Below are 6,694 nucleotides of genomic sequence, written 5' to 3'. Positions count from 1 at the left end.
TTTGCAAGTTAAATTATTTACTTGAAGTACCCCCTGAGCATTTTATACATTTTATAAAACCTTTACATTTGATTTTAACTAAAATATTTTATCCATTTTAAAAGACAATTTTTGTGTTCTGCTTTATTTTTTATATAGGGATGCACAATATATTGGTACCATATGGGTTGTGTTGGTACCATACAGCATATATATATACATACATATATGCCGTAATTGCTTTTTTCTTTATGCATGCTCATTTCTGTCTGTTTTTACCTTTGCCGTCATCTAATACTCCCTCAAAGTTAATCTTTTAAAAACACTAATAATTGTAATTTTAATAACTCGAAATTATTGTTTAAAGGTTTTATTATTCATATATTTATAACATTTTCTTTTTAATTTATTTATGTAGGCCTATATAAAATATTAATATTCAGTTATCAGCCATAACATGAAAATCATTTCCAGTTTATTGGTACCAGCCAGAATTGTACTATTTATAGAATATCATTTATTAAAATTGTATTCATGAGTTGGAAAACATTGGGTTATGGGATAGAAAATATAATTTAGTCAGTAAAATATCATTGCATATCAATAAAACGTATTGAAATTACTAGAAAGCACAATAGACACACATCAATGTGGGTGAATGCTTCTGAGTATGAGTTTGTGTGTGTGTGTGTGTGTGTGTGTGTGTGTGTGGGTGTGTGTGTGTGGGTGAGTTATTCACCATGTGTAGCAGGATCTGGATATAGTCCAACAGTTGAAGGCAGAAGGTCAGTGTTGGCTCACTAATGAGGGATGGTCTGGGTGTGATTCTGACAGCTCGCTAGAGCTCAATCAACCAGTCTTTCTATAACACACACACTCACACAGATCTCCACTTTCTAATAGGAGAGAGAGAGAGAGAGAGAGAGAGAGAGAGAGAGAGAGAGAAATTGCATACGTGTGTGTGAGGTCAAGATCTTTCTGTCCTCATCTGACCCAAATGAGAACATTCAAAACCCAATACAGTTCAGTTCTTTCCGTTGTTAAGCGTCAGTATTACATTTATTCTACTTGATATCTGTGTGAAGCTGGAATACAAATCAGAAGCTTGAAAGCTAGAAGGTCTTATGGACCTGGATACTCAATGAAAAAGATGCAAGGCGAACATGGGTCATTGCAGGATAAGGGAAAGTCTCTGTACATGTTGTGTGGTTACATTTATACATTTAGGTTATCTGATATTTAGTAAAGACATGAAAGTGTGTGCACATCCCTGTCCACACTCTTAAATCCAGAAAGAAATTTATTAGCTGCCATTATAGAGACTTGTCTCTGTAAGAAATGCCCATGCAGAACTGCGGTAAACCGACACGTATGTTTCTCTTCAAACCAATAAACTAAAAAGCATCATGCATAAATCTTTAACGACATAGATCCTAAACTAATCATTCAAACTTTATGGGCACACAATGGTTCAATCCAGGTTTGAAGATTCCAGATGTATTTGTGAGGTCAGTCTAACAGAAACAAGAAAACTTTTCACAACTTTTTAAGGTTCAGGAAACTTGAAACTGTTCCTGTTTCTAATTTTCCATCTATTCGTGGTCAAAAAACAAGAAAGTAAGGCAGGTACTGCCAGTTACCATTTACTTATTTATAAAATTAATAGCGTGATGCTACTTTTTTCAACCTATTGGCTTATTGGAAAAATGTAGCTCAACCTGCATTTTTGCAAGATCAAGATCAATTCATACAATTCACTGCAGTTTCCAGCTGAACTGAACACTAGAGGCAGTAAAACATGAACAACTTTTATTCCTTTCGACACAAATTATGATTACAAGGCAGATTATTGATTAATAAAGACTTATTCTAATGCAATTCCTTGAACAATACTAAGTTATGACCTCAAAGCAAGGTAACCGTAGTGCATGATTTGTAAACTAATACATTTTGATGTATGGATCACATAACCAGATCCATATGTATGGCTTTTCTTTATGGCTTTTCCTAGTAAACTTGCTCTGTACCCCCTGTGAAACATGAGTCATGATAAAAGAGTTCAAAGCTTGTCGAAGCAGGCTTCTTTTTTTTTTTTCTTTTTTTTGAAACCATCCCACGTTCATTCACTAAAACACCCTACACACACATTTGCAGCAGAATGCTTCGCTTCTGCAATACACAGTACTGCATCGAGCACCTGAAGCAGGACAACTGCATTATGACACCTCTGCAGTCCACAATACACTCACCATCACACACACACACACACACACACACACACACACACACACACACACACACTATGCATACCCACACAAACTTTTATTCAAGTGTGTTTCCTCCTTCTCAAGCTCTTTCTCCCCCCACACACACCAGCAGATACAGTTCCATATCATGTTCACATCTATGGCTTACATTTGCCAAATATCTCCAATGTCACACCCACATCAACAAACACATATTTACTCTGAAACCATGCCACAAATGAGCATGATTCGTTTTGATGAGATGCACGCATGAAATTGTAAAGACGCAGCAGTATCTGATGGCACAAATGTGTCTGTCAGCACAGTCTGAGAAAGTCCTGACGAGGTTAAGCTTCAAATATGTGTCGGCTGAGAAAGGAAAAAACTGAGAAAATGCTCAGCAAATTAGTATTTTTTTCTTCAGAATCCTGTTGATGACACATAAATGTCATCGCATGTAGAGACAGAAGCAAGAAGCTTCAAGAAGCTGTTTTTTAAAACAGCTAAAATGTAAATATTAAAAAATTAGAACCAATGAGTATTTTATATTTAAATTAGTTCTGTTAATCTATTAAAAAATAACTAAATAATTGTAAATTTTTCTGTAATTTTGTCGCATCTAATAGGTTGGAAATATACAGAAATTGAACAGTTATCAAACAAATCTATCTATCTATCTATCTATCTATCTATCTATCTATCTATCTATCTATCTATCTATCTATCTATCTATCTATCTATCTATCTATCTATCTATCTATCTATCTATCTATCTATCTATCTATCTATCTATCTATCTATCTATCTATCTGTCTGTCTGTCTGTCTATCTGTCTGTCTATCTATTTGACTCCTGTTGTGCTCTCTGTGCGAAGAGTTGTGAATTATTGAAAACTTGTCAGGTTTGACTGGTTAGGTCAGTCAAACAAAACAAAAAGAGCAAGGTCTAGACTAGAGACTCCTTTTTTAAAAGTTGAACGTTGGCGTAGAATTCCATTTCATGCATGAGACGCTACAAAAGACGCGAGACATGAGCGCAACTACCAAACGCGCCTTTCTAGTTTACATAGAAAAACAATGGAAAAGTAGCGCGTTCTTTGTGAGTGGCCCCTTAAAAGCATGTGAATGAACACACATCCTGTGCAGTGCATCACATCATTATTTCATGAAGATGTTGGTGGCATCTCATGTTCCACAGCAGGCAAGCGTGACAGGCTTGTAATCTATGGGTCTTTTTTTGTTGAGCAAAATGACAAAACTCTTGAGGTCTGGGGAAATAATGAATTGGTGCGGAGGAGGCATTACAGACAATATGAGTCTAAAGGTATAAAAAAAAGTGAATGAAAGAAAGCAAATGAAAAAAACACACTTTTAATAAGCCAAAACAAGTGTTATACATCTAAGAGGGAAATTTAGATGTCTTGTCATATATTAAACTTTTTAGGAAATGGTAAATTTTTTCACATCTCTCCATATCGCCAACATAGGCTATTGTAATGTTTTAAACTGTTTTATCATGGCCAGCCCTTTGGACATCTCGTATAGAGAGCGACAGAAGAAAACAGATGTAATTAGAGGGAGAAAGACAGATAAAGATGTCAAGAAAGAGAATGAGATGAATACAGATGAAAACTGAGGGAGGGAGTTTCTCCCGCCAAAGTTTGTCAGGTGAAATACAGTTTAGCAAAGACCTCCTCCTCACCTTCCTGTTAGTGGAGCTGGCTTTTATCAAGATCACCAGCTGCCTGGAAAAACATACAGAGATATTGATGGAAAAAAGAAAGCAAGCAGAAAAAGATCAACATTAAAGACCATATAATGGTGAGTGATGTTGTTGAATAGCGTGAATTTCTGCCATAAAAACCAAAGCAATGCTTTCCTATGGACCTATTGACAGTGGAAATTTTATTTGTTTGTGACAAAGCAATATTTTTTTTGTCTTGAAGGTGGTTCTTTTGTCCTCAATTCACTGAAAAACTGACAGAAAAATAAGGCCCTATTCATATCGAGAAATAATTTTCATCATCAGTTTCATTTGACATCAAAACAATACATTCCTACAAACTTGTTCATAGCCGGAATCAAATACTTTTTTAGGTTTGAAAAACTCTACATCTATTAGATTTACGCTTTTGGTTATTGTGAGACAGATGGGTTAAATTCAGTGATCTGAACACAGTGGCTTGCTCTCTTTCTAATCACACAGAATAAATTTAGCTGCAGGTTTTCACTGATCTCCAAAGAACTGCTAATTAAAGGTAAATCAATCTGCACTTTGTAAACCCTGGTGCTCACAGAGCATCGATTTAATCTACATCATTTAGCTCATTTGAGGCTGTGTATGGTTTACAGTCTTGTAAATTTGCCAGTAATTAATGTTAGCATATGGTGTGTGTGCTTCTTTGAGGAACAACAATGGAAGAAAATACAAATTCATCTGTTATTATCACTTTATAATAACTGATGTAATCATGATTATTGTGGAAAATCTGTCAGAACTTCTGCATTTTGTGCTTTTATTTTGCAGTTTTGAGGCAGAAAGTCAGCATTAAAGTTGGCCTCATCAGGAGAAGTGGAAGCAAATATTCTTCCATTAGGTTTTCTGAAGGCAGTGTGTTAACTGTCCTATAACAAGGACAGAGTGATGTAAAAATGAATGTGAACCATGAGCAGCAGAACACAACTAATGAGTAACAAAGGCTAAACGCTTTGGGCAAGGTGAAGGAGACTTGGGAGAGAGTTTACCTTAAACGTTTTACATCTGAGACACTCCATAGCCAGTTCATCAGTAATGCTATATTTTAGGTTTTGTTTTCACATGAATTTTACATGGCAGTTCTTAAAATGTGATTAAAAATAAGTAGATTCCTGTCAGTGCAATGCGTTTAAAATGTATGTTTAATTACACTTGTTTAGTTAGACGCGTTCTTGGGTCAACATATTTTGTTGATCCTGGAACAACATTCCTGTCCGAAAAATGAATCCTAATCGTCCATATCCCTACCCTCAAACCTAACCCTTCCCATAAGTTATCCCTGAAATCAGAGGGAAATGATAGGTGAATAACACTGATGTAGAAGCACCTAACCCTGGTTGTAAGACTAAACTTGACATAAACTGTCCCTCAAATCTAATTGGCTGAATGGAATGTTGTTCCAAGATCACCAAAGATCTTAATCCAGGAACAGGTTATACTATATAGGCAGAGCTCAGTGAAGTCAGTAGGTTGCAGATCATTGACGCACAAGTTCATTTGACTATGTTTAGAGATAACAAGTACTGTCATCACCACTGCTCTGTTACCATGGCAAGACAAACACAGCTGTTTACAAGCCATCATTTGAAAGACTGAATGAGTGTTAGTGTCAATCTACAGTTTATCATACAGTGGCAGAAACAGAGCATCTTCCATCTTCACATGACATTCCCTAAATATTGGACACTGGCAAATGATCTACTATTGCATAATTAAGTATTTTTTATGTATATGTTCCTTGCGATTATTTAGTCAGAATCCACACCCAGGCGTGTGGGTGGAGGACAATATCTATTTTTGTTCCTTTTTTTTAACAAGAGTTGGAACACATGACTCTTAAGCAATACAACTGGACTCTGAGGAGAACGCGTTTGAAGATGCAAAATACAATGCTTTTCCAGGCTCAAACACAGTACAACATCATGTGACTGTCTCTAGTAACTATGGAAACACTTTTCTATTTTCTACTAAATAGCAGAACTAGATAACCATCCCTGTCAGATCAAAAATGCTTAATCCAGTCTAAAGTGCCTTTTTGGTCTTATTTTAAATACTTAAAATATTACGTTTATATTTATTTGGTTTGGTTTAAATATAAAGTTCTGTCATGAAACTCTAGATGGCGTAGGCTCAGTCAGCTTGCAATCACATCATTCCCTATACCTTATGCGCCAGAGAAACGAGGGTAACGACATCTTTAGAATATTGTCTTTGAACTTCCGTTTTTGCGGTCCCTCTGTATTTTTCTATGGCATTGCTGTCCAGGAGTAATTCGCTTTTTAAGTGGATTTACTTAATGTAAAGTTAACGGAAGTTATCATGAGGATTTTAATGTTTAAAGCAGATGTCTTAACAAATGATAGTAGACCGGGAAGATTTTAAAACGAGCCGTTCATTCATAAATACGCAAGATCGCTGTGTAAATACAGACCGGAAGTCAAAAGACAACGAGCGCAGCGCTGAAAAGGGGCGGGGCTACATAAGGTCTATAGGGCACAGCTGATTGGTTCCTGCTGTATCAGCAGCCAATGAGCTCGCTTCTAAACCTTTAAATACTGGTCAGCATATTCTGTAGAAGTTGCTGCACGCTTTCAGAAACTCTCCACCTTCCCCAGCTCCACCTGTTTAGATCTGCTATGGGTAATTCATGTATGCTATATTGTACAGCAGCCGCAGCAGCAATAACAGTAGCAGCAATAACAGAAGCATATCAA

Source organism: Leuciscus leuciscus (assembly GCF_965113295.1).
Source record: "Leuciscus leuciscus genome assembly, chromosome: 4".
NCBI lineage: Eukaryota > Metazoa > Chordata > Actinopteri > Cypriniformes > Leuciscidae > Leuciscus > Leuciscus leuciscus.
Note: the sequence above shows the minus strand (reverse complement) of the source record.